The sequence below is a fragment of the Crinia signifera genome, chromosome 6 (genome assembly GCF_055691185.1).
Source record: "Crinia signifera chromosome 6, ASM5569118v1, whole genome shotgun sequence".
In the NCBI taxonomy this organism is placed as follows: Eukaryota; Metazoa; Chordata; class Amphibia; order Anura; family Myobatrachidae; genus Crinia; species Crinia signifera.
The window spans coordinates 60,610,656-60,624,910 of record NC_139222.1 but is presented as its reverse complement, the minus strand read 5'-3'; the positions used below and the strand labels follow the sequence as shown (position 1 = coordinate 60,624,910).

The window sequence follows — 14,255 nt, the reverse complement described above, 5'->3', positions numbered from 1 at the left end:
CGGGTTTTGCACATTTCTGCGCATTTCCAATCCCTGACACCGAACGACTTTGGTGGGCCGGATTGGGGGGGAGGGGGTATGTATCCCCAGTCCCCCCTCTCTGAAAGGGCCCCTGTTCATTCAAGCCAGCTGACATTTTTTTTTTATATAGAGCGGAGCTGTGGGGAAAACATGGAGACAGTTTTGGATGTAATGTTGTAGAGCTGCAGATAGGTGGCGCTGCAGCGCACAGTTCCTCGGCTTTCAGGCAGCTCCTCTCTCTCTACACCTCACAGGGCTGTGAGATGGAGCTGCTTCTGTGCTGGTGAGGCTGACTCCCCAGGTATGTGTGCTTTGTTGTTGGTGCCAGCAGAAGGGGAATAGGCAGTGTGGTGAGGAGTGTAAGAACATAATACATCACTGTATGCTGGCCCAGTGAGCACTGTGATGTCTTGGTAGCACTGCCGCAGTGGGGGTGTGGGGATTGGGGAATAATCTATGATTGCTTCTTGTGAGCAGTGCCGTCTTTCCCATTGGGCACGATGGGCAGTTGCCCGGGGGCCCTAGGACCTGGCCGGGGTCCGGGAATCCGCTCACCCTCGCTGGGGGATCCGGGCAGGGGGATCAGGGCGGTGGCGGTAGCTAGAAGCCTGATTCGGCGAAGCTCTATTTGCCGGCGGGGCGGGAAGCGCTGTTGCATTTGAATAGACTGGCCGGACGCTGATTGTCTGAATTCAGAAAATCAGCATCCGGCCAGTCTTTGAAAAGGCAACAGCGCTTCCCACCCCGCCGGCAAATAGCGCTTCACCTCCTAGCTAGCAGTGAATTTAATTTCGGGGGTCCGTGTGCCGGGGTTCTGATCACCCTCACTGGGTGATCCGGCAGGGGGATCAGGGCATCGGTGGCGGTAGCTAGGAGCCCGAAGCGGCGAAGCGCTATTTGCCGGCAGGGGGGGCGAGAAGCGCTGCTGCATTTAAAATGACTGGCTGAATGCTGATTGGCTGAATTCAGCCAATCAGCATCCGGCCAGTCTTTTCAAATTCAACAGCGCTTCCCGCCCCCGCCGACAAATAGTGCTTCGCCGCTTCGGGCTCCTAGCTACCGCCACCGCCGCCCTGATCCCCTTCCCCAGCGAGGATGGTCGGATCCCCGCCACCCGGCCACCATCTTTCCCATTAGCACTATTTGCCGGTGGGGCGGGAAGCGCTGCTGCATTTGAAAAGACTGGCCGAACGCTGATTGGCTGAATTCAGCCAATCAGCGTCTGGCCAGTCTTTTCAAATGCAACAGCGCTTCCCGCCCCGCCAGTTAATAGCGCTTTGCCACTTCAGGGAAGGCTCCTAGCTACCGCCGCTGCCCTGATCCCGCTGCCCGGATCCCCCAGCGAAGATGATCGGATCCCCGGCCGCCGGAAGCTGACTGGCTGCCGCACGGAGCCAGAGAGGTGAGGGTTGGGGAGGTGACTGTGGGCTCCTGGGCAAACTAATTTGGGGGGGGGGGGGGGGGTCCAGTGAACTAGGTTGCCCAGGGGCCCTTCCTAATGTTAAGACAGCCCTGCTTGTGAGGCTTATTTTCTTAATGTTTATTGCTCATGTGTTTTTATAAACATAGTGTGTTTTTATGCTACGTGTGTATGTATGGTATATGTGTGCGTATGCCCTGTGTGTATATATGGTATGTGTGCATGTATGTCCTGTGTGTATATATGGTATGTGTGCTTGTATGCCCTGTGTCTATGTATGGTATGTGTCTTTGTATGCCGTGTGTGTGTGTGTGTGTGTGTGTATGGTACAGTATGTGTGCATTTATGTTCTGTCTGTGTGTATGGGATGTGAGCGTGTATGCCCTGTGTCTATGTGTGTATGTATGGGATGTATGCATGTATACCCTCTGTGTTTGTATGTATGATATGTATGCGTGTATGCCCTCCGTGTGTGTATGTATAGTATGTGTATATCTATGCCTTGTGTGTATGTATGGTATGTGTACGTGTAGGCCCTGTGTGTGTGTGTATGTATGGCATGTGTGTATGTATGGCCTGTGTCTAAGTATGGTATGTGTATGTCCTGTGTGTATGCCCCAACATTAATTTGTGCATGAAATATGCTGGCAAATTGGGCACGAAATATGCTGGCAAAGTGGGCACATGCACCATATTTAACGATTTTGAATAAGTAGCTGCAGTTTTTCAAGGGTTAACGAGTCTTGGGCTACAAATTTGACACCTGAAATCAGCAGAGGGGTATCACCTACATATGTGACCCAAGTGTATTTTGCCTGGCCCAACGCTGGTTTGGGCCAAAGTGGGCACCCGGACCATTTTATCATTTTGAATTAACTACGGTTTTGCAAGAGTTAACAAGTTTTGGGCCACAAAATTTACACCTGAAATCAACAGAGGGGTGTGACCTACAGATGACCCAAGTGTTTTTGGTCTGGCCCAACGCTGACTTGGGCATGAAGTACATGGGCAAAATGGGCACATAGATATGAGACATGTCTCATTTTGAATAAGTAGCTGTAGTTTTGCAAGGGTTAACAAGTCCTAGGCCACAAATTTACCACCTGAAATCAAGAGACGGGTGACACTAGCATATGGTCCAAGTGTATTTTGCCTGGCCCAACGCTGGTTTGGGCATGAATATCGGGGAAGCCCGGCACCGCAGTATATAGCGGTGCCCGGAGCTTCCCCGGCAGCAGAGAGCCTTTGGTGCGGCCGGGCCTGCCCCCTTCAATGACAATGCTGGCCGGGCCCGCCCCTATTCCTGACGACGGCAGCCGGGCACGCCCCTTTTCGTCACGACGCGGCCCGGGCACGCCCCTTTTGTGACCTAGGCGGCACGGGACCACCCAGAACAGTGACGACGGCGGGCCCGGTCCGCCCCCTTGACGATGCCCCCCTTGCAGCGGCTCACTGCCTGCCCCGGTTCCTAGAAGGAACACTAACAATGCTATGGGGTGGAGGAATGCTATGGGGCAGAGTGGGCGTAGGAATGCTATGGGGCAGAATGGGCAGCGGAATGCTATTGGGCGGAGGAATGCTATGGGGCAGAGTGGGCAGTTGTATAGTATGGGGCAGCTGAATGCTATGGGGCAGAGCAGGTAGCGGAAGATCTACAGGGCAGAGAGGGCAGCGGAATGCCATGGGGCAGAGTCGGCAGCAGAATGCCATGGGGCAGAGTCGGCAGCGGAATGCCATGTGGCAGAGTGGACAGCGGTATGTTATGGGGTGGAGGAATACTATGGGGGTAGGGAATGCAATGGGCAGAGTGGGCAGCTGAATGCTATGGGGCGGAGAAATGCTTTGGGGCAGAGTGGGCAGTTGTATAGTATGGGGCAGACTGGGCAGCTGAATGCTATGGGGCAGAGCGGGTAGCGAAAGGTCTACAGGGCAGAGTGGGCAGCAGAATGCCATGGGGCAGTCGCCAGCAGAATGCCATGGGGCAGAGTCGGCAGCGGAATGCTATGTGGCAGAGTGGACAGCATAATGCTAGGGGGCGGAGAAATGCTATGGGGGGAAGGAATACTATGGGCAGAGTGGGCAGCAGAATGCTATGGGGCGGAGGAATGCTATGGGGCAGAGTGGACAGCGGAATGCCATGGGCAGAATGGGCAGCGTAAGGACTATGGGGCAATATCAAGAAGGAGGGGCACAAGCACCCGGGATAAGGGGGTACTCACTGCCACCTGTAGCGCTTCTGCATCACAACTCCTTCTGGACTCGCTCCACAGCAGGTGAGGCTTTGTTTTGTGTCCTCAGCTCCTGCAGCAGGAGGTGCTGGGTCATCCTCGGCTCCACCTGTCGTGCTGTTCTGGGTTGGCCTATGCAAGTTCCACCACCGGCTCCTACCAGGCTAGGGATCTTCCTGGGTCCTCTCCTACGCTCTGCTGTCTCCTGTCCTCCCCGCGGCTCTTGTCCTTGATGTTGCCTCAATGTGTCTTAATGTGTCTTGATGTGTCCTTGATGTTGACAATGCTATAGGGCAGAGTGGGCAGTCGAATAGTATGGGGCAGACTGGGCAGCTGAATGCTATGGGGCAGAGTGGGCAGTCGAATGCTATGGGGTGGATGAATGCTATGGGGCAGAGTGGGCAGTGGAATACTATTGGACAGGGTGGGCAGTGGAATTCTATGGTGTGGAGGAATGCTATGGGGCAGAATGGGCAGCGGAATGTTATGGGGCGGAGGAATGCTATTGGGCAGAGCGGGTAGCGGAATTCTATGGGGAGGAGGAATGCTATGGGGCAGAATGGGCAGCAGAATGCTATGGGGCGGAGGAATGCTATTGGGCAGAGCAGGTAGCGGAATATCTACAGGGCAGAGTAGGCAGCGGAATGCCATGGGGCAGAGTGGGCAGCGGAATGCTATGGGGCAGAATGGGCGGAATGCCATGGGGCAGAGTGAGCAGCAGAATGCTAGGGGGCAGAGAGGGCAGTGGAATGCTAGGGGGCAGAGTGGGCAGCTTAATCAGGGTTGCCGACTTTTTAATGCTCCTCTCCGGGAGAAGCCAGGAGAGGAGACTTTCCTTACCCGATCGGGGGGCGGGGCTTGACTGTGATGTCATTAAGCCCCGCCCCCATTACGGGAAGTACAGTAGTACAAATGACTGATATCCATGGAGGGGGGGGGGGCTAAAATGACGCGATTGTGCCATTTTAGCTCCACCCCCTCCTCTGAGACCCGCGGATTGCGGCATTTACATTCCGCGATTCGGGGGGCTCAGGGGGGTCCCACAGATTCCGGGAGGGTTGCCCTCCCTTCCGGGGGGGCCGGGAGGGGGACCCGATTTTCGGGAGACTTCCGGGAGGGTCGGCAACACTGAGCTTAATGCTAGGGGCGGAGGAAGGGAAGGAATACTATGGGCAGAGTGGGCAGTGGGAGAGGTCTGCCAATGGAGGTTGTACCTCCATTCAACTACAGACTGGTGAGTGCTGCTTATTCTTTCTGAGAGAGAGAGAGAGAGATGAACGAAGAAAGCGGCATTCAGAGACTGTATTGTTTGTAGAAAAGGTAGGACAAATTTTAATCCATAGGAGATGGGGGGTCGCAGCCCCCGTCTTCAGGATCAAATAACAAATACAAAACTACATATATATATATATATATATATATATATATATATATATATCATAGAGTACATTTAACACTTACCCTCCACCCGTGATGAACTCGGGATACGGTCGTATTATCGACCACAGTTAAGTCGACAGTCATTAGGTCAACACTGTTGGGTCGACAGGCAGCAAGGTCAACATGGATGAAGGTCGACAGGTGTCTAGGTCGATATGGGTTTTTACACTGTTTTTTGTGCCGACAGGTGGCATTTCATGCCCTACCATCCACTAGGGCATGGTGGGAGAGTAAAATAGTGTGCCGAGCGCAGCGAGGCACCGTGCCCGAAGCAAGTGATGCGAGGGGCTGCAGTTGACTTCCAACTGCGTCCATGTCGACTGGGTCGACATTTGGGTAAAAAAAAACAGTGAAAAAAACCCATGTCGAACTGTCGACCTAACCCATGTATACCTAATGCATTTGTCGACCAAAACCCATGTCGACCTTGTCCCATGTCGACCTAGACACCTGTTGACCTTCACACATGTCGACCTTGCTACCTGTCGACCCAACGGTGTTGACCTAATGACTGTCGACCTAAGTGTGGGCAGTGGAATGCTAGGGGGCAGAGTGGGCAGCATAATGCTAGGGGCGGAGGAAGGGAAGGAATACTATGGGCAGTGGAATTCTATGGGGCAGCCTCGTGGGGCGGAGGAATGCCATGGGCAGAGATGGCAGCGTAAGGACTATGTGGCAATATCAGGAAGGAGGGGCACAAGCACCAGGGATAAGGTGGTACTCCCCGCCACCTGTAGCGCTTCTCTGTCTCACCCACAACTCCTTTTGGACTCGCACCACAGCACACCCGGGATGCTGCGCATCGCAACAAACCACTGTAACATGAAGTTTGCAAGTGCGGTGTAATGACTGTGGCTGCTCCTCTGCTAGGTAGGTATAGATCCCCTTCAATTACAGTTACTGCATTGTGTTACAGAACTTTTTAATTATCCCAGATAGTTCCTCTTCTGTAAATCAGTGACAGTTACTTCTCTGCTAGTTGTGTCTTCGGCTCCTGACCTGCAGCAGGAGGTGCTGAGTCGTCCTCGGCTCCGCCTGTCGTGCTGTTCTGGGTCGGCCTCTGCGTCCACCCCCGGCTCCTATCAGGCTGGGGATCTTCCTCTGTCCTCTCCTCCGCTGGGCTGTCCCCTCTCCTCTGAGTGGCTCTTGTCCTTGATGTTGCATCGTGTTCAAAGCTCACTTTCGGGCAGGCATCTCACAGGGCAGCTCTGCACCACTGAGGGGGCTTCTACAGGTCTCTCCAGCTAGGGGTCCTTTGCGTGTCCTCCACACTTCTGGTTCCTCGAGAGAGGGTGTCCTCCGCGGTGCCTGCGCGCCTTGGTCTCCACTTGCTGCGTCCTCTATCTTCTTCGGAGCAACCCCGGGGGAATCCTCCGGCTGGGTGTGCTCCTAGGTAATTTACCCCCTCAGCACCTTCTTCCTTGAGGTTCTAGTCTTTAATCTCTCAGCTCCTCCACGGGCAGGCACTATGTAGGACACCTCGGCAGCACACAACAACATCATTCTGTTCTCTCTGGGTTTGGGGCTCCTCCTGTGGTTGGCAGCTAGTGGGGGCAGCGCGGTTCCTGGTCACACACAGCTGCGCAGCCTCCGCTCCTTACAGGTCAGCAGCTCACAGCACTGCACAGGCCCTTGTCCGCTCCAGGGATCACCCTTCCCGGTGCCGGCACTCTCTGCTGTGGGTTATGCATCGCTGCAGGACCGCCTCTGCTCCCCCTGCCCTACCTCTCTATAGTCCCTGTCACTGGCTCCCTCGCCATAGCCTGTACTGGCTGTATCATATATTTTTATATTTCTTTTTACTCAAAGGCTATATATCCCCCTTCCCACACAGATTTAAGTTGACGAGGCTGAAGTTGGCTTCTTATTCACTTCTTATTCAAGCTCCAGCTTCTTATTCAGAAAAATCCCTCTTGCGAGGGTTAATGAGTATTGGGACACACATTTGACACCTAAAATCATCAGAGGGGGGCCACTTACAGATGACCCAAGTGTATTTTGCCTGGCCCAGCTACTTCTGTCCTGGTGAGGCTGACTCCCCAGGTATGTGTGCTTTGTTGTTGGTGTCAGCAGAAGGGGCATAGGCAGTGGGGTGAGGAGTGTAAGAACCATTAATACATCACTGTATGCTGGCCCAGTGAGCACTGTGATGTCTTGGTAGCAGCAGTGTGGGTGTGATTGCTTGTGGGGCTTATTTGCTTTAATAATGTCTATAGCTTGTGTGTTTTTATAAACATAGTGTGTGTTTATGCCACATGTGTATGCATGGTATGTGTGTGTGTGTATGTCCTGTGTGTATGTATGGTATATGTGCATATATGCCCTGTGTATATGTATGGTTTATGTGCATATATGCCCTGTGTCTATGTATGGTATGTGTCTGTGTATGCCCTATAGGCTATGTATATACATATATATGTATGTATACTCGTATACTATTTATGAAATACATGCAGATGACTGGTGGTGTAGATGCCGGCAGTCAGAATACAGATGCCATCATCCTATCCCTCCTTGCTAGTGCCTAACCTTCGTGCCCCACAGCCTAACCCTAACCCCCCTTCTTTCTAGTGGCCGAACCCTCCTGCCCACAGCCTAACCCTAACTCCGCCACTATTGCCAAAACCTAATTTTCTTCCAGCCTGACGCTGGCCTGCCCCACATACTTATGATTGGGATCAGGGGGTAACTAGAACTTTCAGGGCCCAATAGCAAAATCTTGAAATGGCCTCCAACCACCACCTTTGTCACTACAATGCTTCTATGGGGGGTGGGTCAGGTGCTAAAAAGAGAAGGTGGAGAGAGGGGAGACAGAGAGCAGCAGGAGTGAGATAGAGAGGGGGTGAGGTGATGGGCGGGCAAGAGCTGGTGAGGTGACTAGGGATGATGAGGGGGAGGAGAGGATGCAGGTCAGGGGTGAGGTGACGGGGGCAAGAGGTGGTCAGGTGACATGGGATGATGAGGGGGAGGAGAGGATGCAGGTCAGGGGTGAGGTGACGGGGCGAGAGGTGGTGAGGGGAGAGATTGTGAGGGGGTGGCAGGGATAGAGTTGGTGAGGTGATGTGACGAGGTGAGGTTACAGAGGGTGATAGGGGAAGAGGAGAGGATGCATGTCTTGATTTCACTAGCAATGGAGGGTCTTACATTCACAGCGCTGGCAGCCGCAGGCCTCCTCCACCTCCCACAGCTGCAGTAACTTTTCTCCTCCGGTGCTCCTGCAGCCGCTGGGTCTTCTCCTTCCCCTGCTGCCACAGTGACTCACATGTCTCCTCAGGTGCCGGCAGCCAGATGAGAGGGGGTAAGGTGACATGCCGCCATGGTGCCACTGGTCTCTTGAGAGCTGGCAGCCACTGGGCTTCCTGCTGCTCCCACCCACCATAGTGACAGAATTAGTACTCATATAGGCTCCTGCAGCCGCTGTGTTTCCTGCTCCCACCCGGCGATGAAGGGGGGAGTAACAGGATAGTGGCGCAGCCTCTGCCAAGGCGGCACTACTATTTAAAAAAAAAAAAAATCAACTTAAAATAGGGTGTAGGGGATTGCCCCCGTGCCCCACAGCAGTTGCATCCTCTGCACCCTCTGTAGTGACCCAACTGATTGGGAGGTCTGCATTGATATTCTGACTGCCGGCATCCCATTACATCCCCCTACTGATGGACAGGAATGAATTCAGACCACGCATGGCACTGCAGTATTAAACCATTATATTACATTGCATTTATTAAACAGCATATTTGCAACATTTCTGGGTCACACAGGCTCTAATATGTAAATAAAAGATATGTATGTGTACACACACACATGCATACACACACACACACACACACACACATACATACACACACACATGCATACACACACATACATACATACATACACAAACACACATGCATACATACACACACACACACACATGCATGCACACACACACATACATACACACACACACACATGCATACACGCACACAAATTTGTAATATGATTTTAATGTTAGACCTCAGGGCCCCCCTGTCAAAAGTCCCCTCGGCCCTCCAGAGCCTTAACCCAGCTGTGTGCGAGGGGATGTGTGTGAGTACACTCCCTCGCATGGTACTGACGGAGCGTTCGGATGGTTGTTATGGGCTCGCCAAGCAGCAGTTGACCCCTGATTACCGAGCCTTGCTGAATCAGGCCCTTAGTGTGAAATGCTGCAATATAAACTACCAGACAATTACACTGAGGGGAGGGCATAGTTATTTTAAAAAGATTCATTAGGGTCGTACCCACGTGACCTAGGTAACGCCCATTACGACGCCTGCAGGTAACACCTCATAGCCCACAAAAAAAAAGTAAAACCATAGATATACACTCTCCCGCTCCCATGCTTTAGTGCCGCACATTGCCCCGCTGCTAGCCGCTGCCCCGTCACTTCCTCGAGACCTCACCATACATATACAGTAACATATATCAGTTCCCGACCGTCCCCGGTCAGCGGCAGTGCCTGCCGCACAGTGCCCAGCTGCTGGATGCACCTGCCTCCTCCTGCCCGCTGTCCTCTTCTCTCATCGCTGCCCCACCTCCTCCCGCCCTGCCTCCTAGGTCGTAGGTGGGTGTAGGTGGGCAGGCTGACATGGGGGGAGAGGATGCTGCTGCTAGAGCAGGGGTGTAGGTGGGCAGGCTAACATGGGGGGAGAGGAGGATGCTGCTAGAGCAGGGGTGTAGGTGGGAAGGCTGACATGGGGGGAGAGGAGGATGCTGCTAGAGCAGGGGTGTAGGTGGGCAGGCTGACATGGGGGGAGAGGAGGATGCTGCTAGAGCAGGGGTGTAGGTGGGCAGGCTGACGGGGGGGGGGGGGGAGGAGGATGCTGCTAGAGCAGGGGTGTAGGTGGGCAGGCTGACGGGGGGGGAGAGGAGGATGCTGCTAGAGCAGGGGTGTAGGTGGGCAGGCTGACATGGGGGGAGAGGATGATGCTGCTAGAGCAGCGGTGTAGGTGGGCAGGCTGACATGGGGGGAGAGGAGGGTGCTGCTAGAGCAGGGGTGTAGGTGGGCAGGCTGACATGGGGGAAAGGAGGATGCTGTTAGAGCAGGGGTGTAGGTGGGCAGGCTGACATGGGGAGGGAGGAGGATGCTGCTAGAGCAGGGGTGTAGGTGGGCAGGCTCACATGGGGGGAGAGGAGGATGCTGCTAGAGCAGGGGTGTCGGTGGGCAGGCTGACATGGGGGGATAGGAGGATGCTGCTAGAGCAGGGGTGTCGGTGGGCAGGCTGACATGGGGGAGAGGAGGATGCTGCTAGAGCAGGGGTGTAGGTGGGCAGGCTGATATGGGGGGAGAGGAGGATGCTGCTAGAGCAGGGGTGTAGGTGGGCAGGCTGACATGGGGGGAGAGGAGGATGCTGCTAGAGCAGGGGTGTAGGTGGGCAGGCTGACATGGGGAGAGAGGAGGATGCTGCTAGAGCAGGGGTGTAGGTGGGCAGGCTGATATGGGGGGAGAGGAGGATGCTGCTAGAGCAGGGGTGTAGGTGGGCAGGCTGACATGGGGGGAGAGGAGGATGCTGCTAGAGCAGGGGTGTAGGTGGGCAGGCTGACATGGGGGGAGAGGAGGATGCTGCTAGAGCAGGGGTGTCGATGGGCAGGCTGACATGGGGGAAGAGGAGGCTGCTGCTAGAGCAGGGGTGTAGGTGGGCAGGCTGACATTGGGGGAGAGGAGGATGCTCCTAGAGCAGGTGTGTAGGTGGGCAGGCTGACATGGGGGGAGAGGAGGATGCTGCTAGAGCAGGGGTGTAGGTGGACAGGCTGACATTGGGGGAGAGGAGGATGCTGCTAGAGCAGGGGTGTAGGTGGGCAGGCTGACATGGGGGGAGAGGAGGCTGCTGCTAGAGCAGGGGTGTAGGTGGGCAGGCTGACATGGGGGGGAGGAGGATTCTGCTAGAGCAGGGGTGTAGGTGGGCAGGCTGACATGGGGGGAGAGGAGGATTCTGCTAGAGCAGGGGTGTAGGTGGGCAGGCTGGCATGGGGGAAAGGAGGATGCTGTTAGAGCAGGGGTGTAGGTGGGCAGGCTGACATGGGGGGAGAGGAGGATGCTGCTTGGGCAGGGGTGTAGGTGGGCAGGCTGACATGGGGAGAGAGGAGGATGCTGCTAGAGCAGGGGTGTAGGTGGGCAGGCTGATATGGGGGGAGAGGAGGATGCTGCTAGAGCAGGGGTGTAGGTGGGCAGGCTGACATGGGGGGAGAGGAGGATGCTGCTAGAGCAGGGGTGTAGGTGGGCATTCTGACATGGGGGAAAGGAGGATGCTGTTAGAGCAGGGGTGTAGGTGGGCAGGCTGACATGGGGAGAGAGGAGGATGCTGCTAGAGCAGGGGTGTAGGTGGGCAGGCTCACATGGGGGGAGAGGAGGATGCTGCTAGAGCAGGGGTGTAGGTGGGCAGGCTGATATGGGGGGAGAGGAGGATGCTGCTAGAGAAGGGGTGTAGGTGGGCAGGCTGACATGGGGAGAGAGGAGGATGCTGCTAGAGCAGGGGGGTAGTTGGGCAGACTCACATGGGGGGAGAGAAGGATGCTGCTAGAGCAGGGGTGTCGGGGGGCAGGCTGACATGGGGGGAGAGGAGGATGCTGCTAGAGCAGGGGTGTCGGTGGGCAGGCTGACATGGGGGGAGAGGAGGATGCTGCTAGAGCAGGGGTGTCTGTGGGCAGGCTGACATGGGTGGAGAGGAGGATGCTGCTAGAGCAGGGGTATAGGTGGGCAGGCTGACATGGGGGGAGAGGAGGATGCTGCTAGAGCAGGGGTGTAGGTGTGCAGGCTGACATGGGGGGAGAGGAGGCTGCTGCTAGAGCAGGGGTGTAGGTGGGCAGGCTGACATGGGGGAAGAGGAGGATGCTGCTAGAGCAGGGGTGTAGGTGGGCAGGCTGACATGGGGGGGGAGGAGGATGCTGCTAGAGCAGGGGTGTAGGTGGGCAGGCTGACATGGGGGGAGAGGAGGATGCACGATAGAGCAGTGGTGTAGGTGGGCAGGCTGACATGGGGGGAGAGGAGGATGCTGCTAGAGCAGGGGTGTAGGTGGGCAGGCTGACATGGGGGGGAGAGGAGGATGCTGCTACAATAGTAGAGTGGGTGAAGAGTCTGGAATGGAATAGAAGGACTTGGAATGGGTACTAGGGGCCGTGCGCATGTGCAGTTTATGAAGAATCGGCTGATATGCAAATTCGCAGCCACGTGATCAGGTCTGAATTAGCCCCAAGGAGATGGGGTGATACTCTATTGATGTATTTTATCACGCTGTTTGTGCTCATTAGGTTTAGCCACGCACAGCCACTGGTCACTTATTTCAGCCCGTCCCTCCCCGGCCGGTGTGAGCTGAAATGCCGCCTCCAGCGGCCGACAACGCACCGGATGGAGGAACTGTATTATAATCATCTTCTAATAAATCAGTATTTTAGTTGGTTTAGCATCTGTTCTATAAGGAGACCCTGGTTTCTGTATTTCCCCCGGAATGCCCTGTATACTATCTGATCACTCTCCCTCTCAGGGTTGGGCTACTTGGGCTACTTCAGGTGGGTACTTACAGAGCTCAATATACATTACACGGTTCCCAGGCGTCAGCTCGTCGCACTGACTATTCTTCACCTGTTACATTGGCCGGTGGCTATAATCAGTTTCCAGCTTATTTACAATGTGATCGTTCCACTACGTTGAATTACATATATTGTTTTTTACAGTATCTGCTCCACGCTTTACTATTATTTGCATGTCATGTAATACATAGATTTAACAGCATTTAATGTATGATAATTGCGAAAAAGACATTTCAGGGCTCAGTCAGAGAAATGATATCAGTGATTCCCCCCTTTTCGTAGACTCCAATCCATGCTGGTCCGCACCCCCAGAATGCACAGGGGACTCCGGAATTTAGAGGCGATGTTCTGACTTCCAATAGTGCATCCCGTTACATCTGCTGGAATTCCCGCACCCCCTACCCCTGGTATCCCGGAGGGCACCATTTAATAGCAGGTGAGTATGTGATCACTTCCTGTCTTGTAATTTACATATAGGGGATTATTCTGGTTGATTCGCAAGGCTGTAAATTTGCCGCGTTGTGATTACACCAAAGCCCGCCTTGTGAATGGTTGGCTGTTGCAGTAACATCCACAAAGTAACATCCATTCACAGGCCAGGAGGGAACGGCCACATCTTTTGATGGTTGCCGACCATTGAAGGATGTGGTGCGTGCATGCAAATAAAAGTGACTTTCAAGGCACTTACATATGTGGGCACACTGGGAAGGAAATGGGGGGGCAGCTGACATCCGGTGATATCAGCAGCTGCCCACCCCCCGCATCATGGCCTCATTAGCATGAGAACGCCCTGAGTTCTTATAGGAACGTCCATGAAACACTCCCATACGCTAATGGGGCCACCCCCGCCCGCTGTCCTGGTTGCGTATGCACAGTGCCACCACCGTTCCCTGCGTGGCAACCAGAATAAGGGCCATAATGAGTTTTACAATCACATTTGCTGGAATGTAAGTAGAGATTTGTCCATAGGAGTTTTGTAGACACTACCATTTACATACTGAACAAATGACATCTGCATAGAAAATGGGGTATACAGACCATATATAAGGTGTGCCCAAATGAAAAGGGAGACTACGGTTGTAGGTAAACAATATTTTAATCAAAGAATATTTAATTACAGTTCATGTGTAACATTACAACTACACATAATTGACATTGATGCAATGATCCAGCGCGTAACAAGGGAGTGGATGGATTCAGTGTAGAAACTCCTTGGTTGCTGATGAATCCAGGTTTCCACGGTCTCCTGCACCTCCTTGTCACAGGTGAACCGTTCACCTTTAAGTGTTTGTTTTTTAAGTGGCCGAAGATATTGGAGTCACATGGGGAGATAACTTCACCATGCAGCGTAAATGTATATTTATAGAGAATATAACATCAGTTCTGGCCTCCATCCGCCCCAAGTTGCCAGCCTTTGATGTTATATTTTATATAAATTCAGCTTCGGTCACATATGATAAGTTGTTCACAGCAGCTTATCATGTGGGATCCTCAAGCAATGCAAATGCAGGAGGAGGTGCTTACCACCCCCTGCTGGCATTTGTGATCATATCAAACTGCGATGCAATGGCAGTGTAGCGGGTCATTGCGACCATTGG

At 53.9% G+C, this 14,255-nt stretch overlaps 1 long non-coding RNA gene across 1 annotated transcript in view; it reads left to right on the top strand.

Annotated features, from left to right (window-relative positions):
- The first annotated feature begins 6,409 nt into the window (after window positions 1-6,409).
- The window catches only part of LOC146006952 (uncharacterized), a 35,297-nt gene continuing 27,451 nt past the window's right edge, over window positions 6,410-14,255 (top strand). The window contains exons 1-2 of the long non-coding RNA XR_014444140.1: window positions 6,410-7,152; window positions 12,940-13,093. This is a non-coding gene — a long non-coding RNA (uncharacterized LOC146006952). The remainder of the gene's footprint in view (window positions 7,153-12,939; window positions 13,094-14,255) is intronic.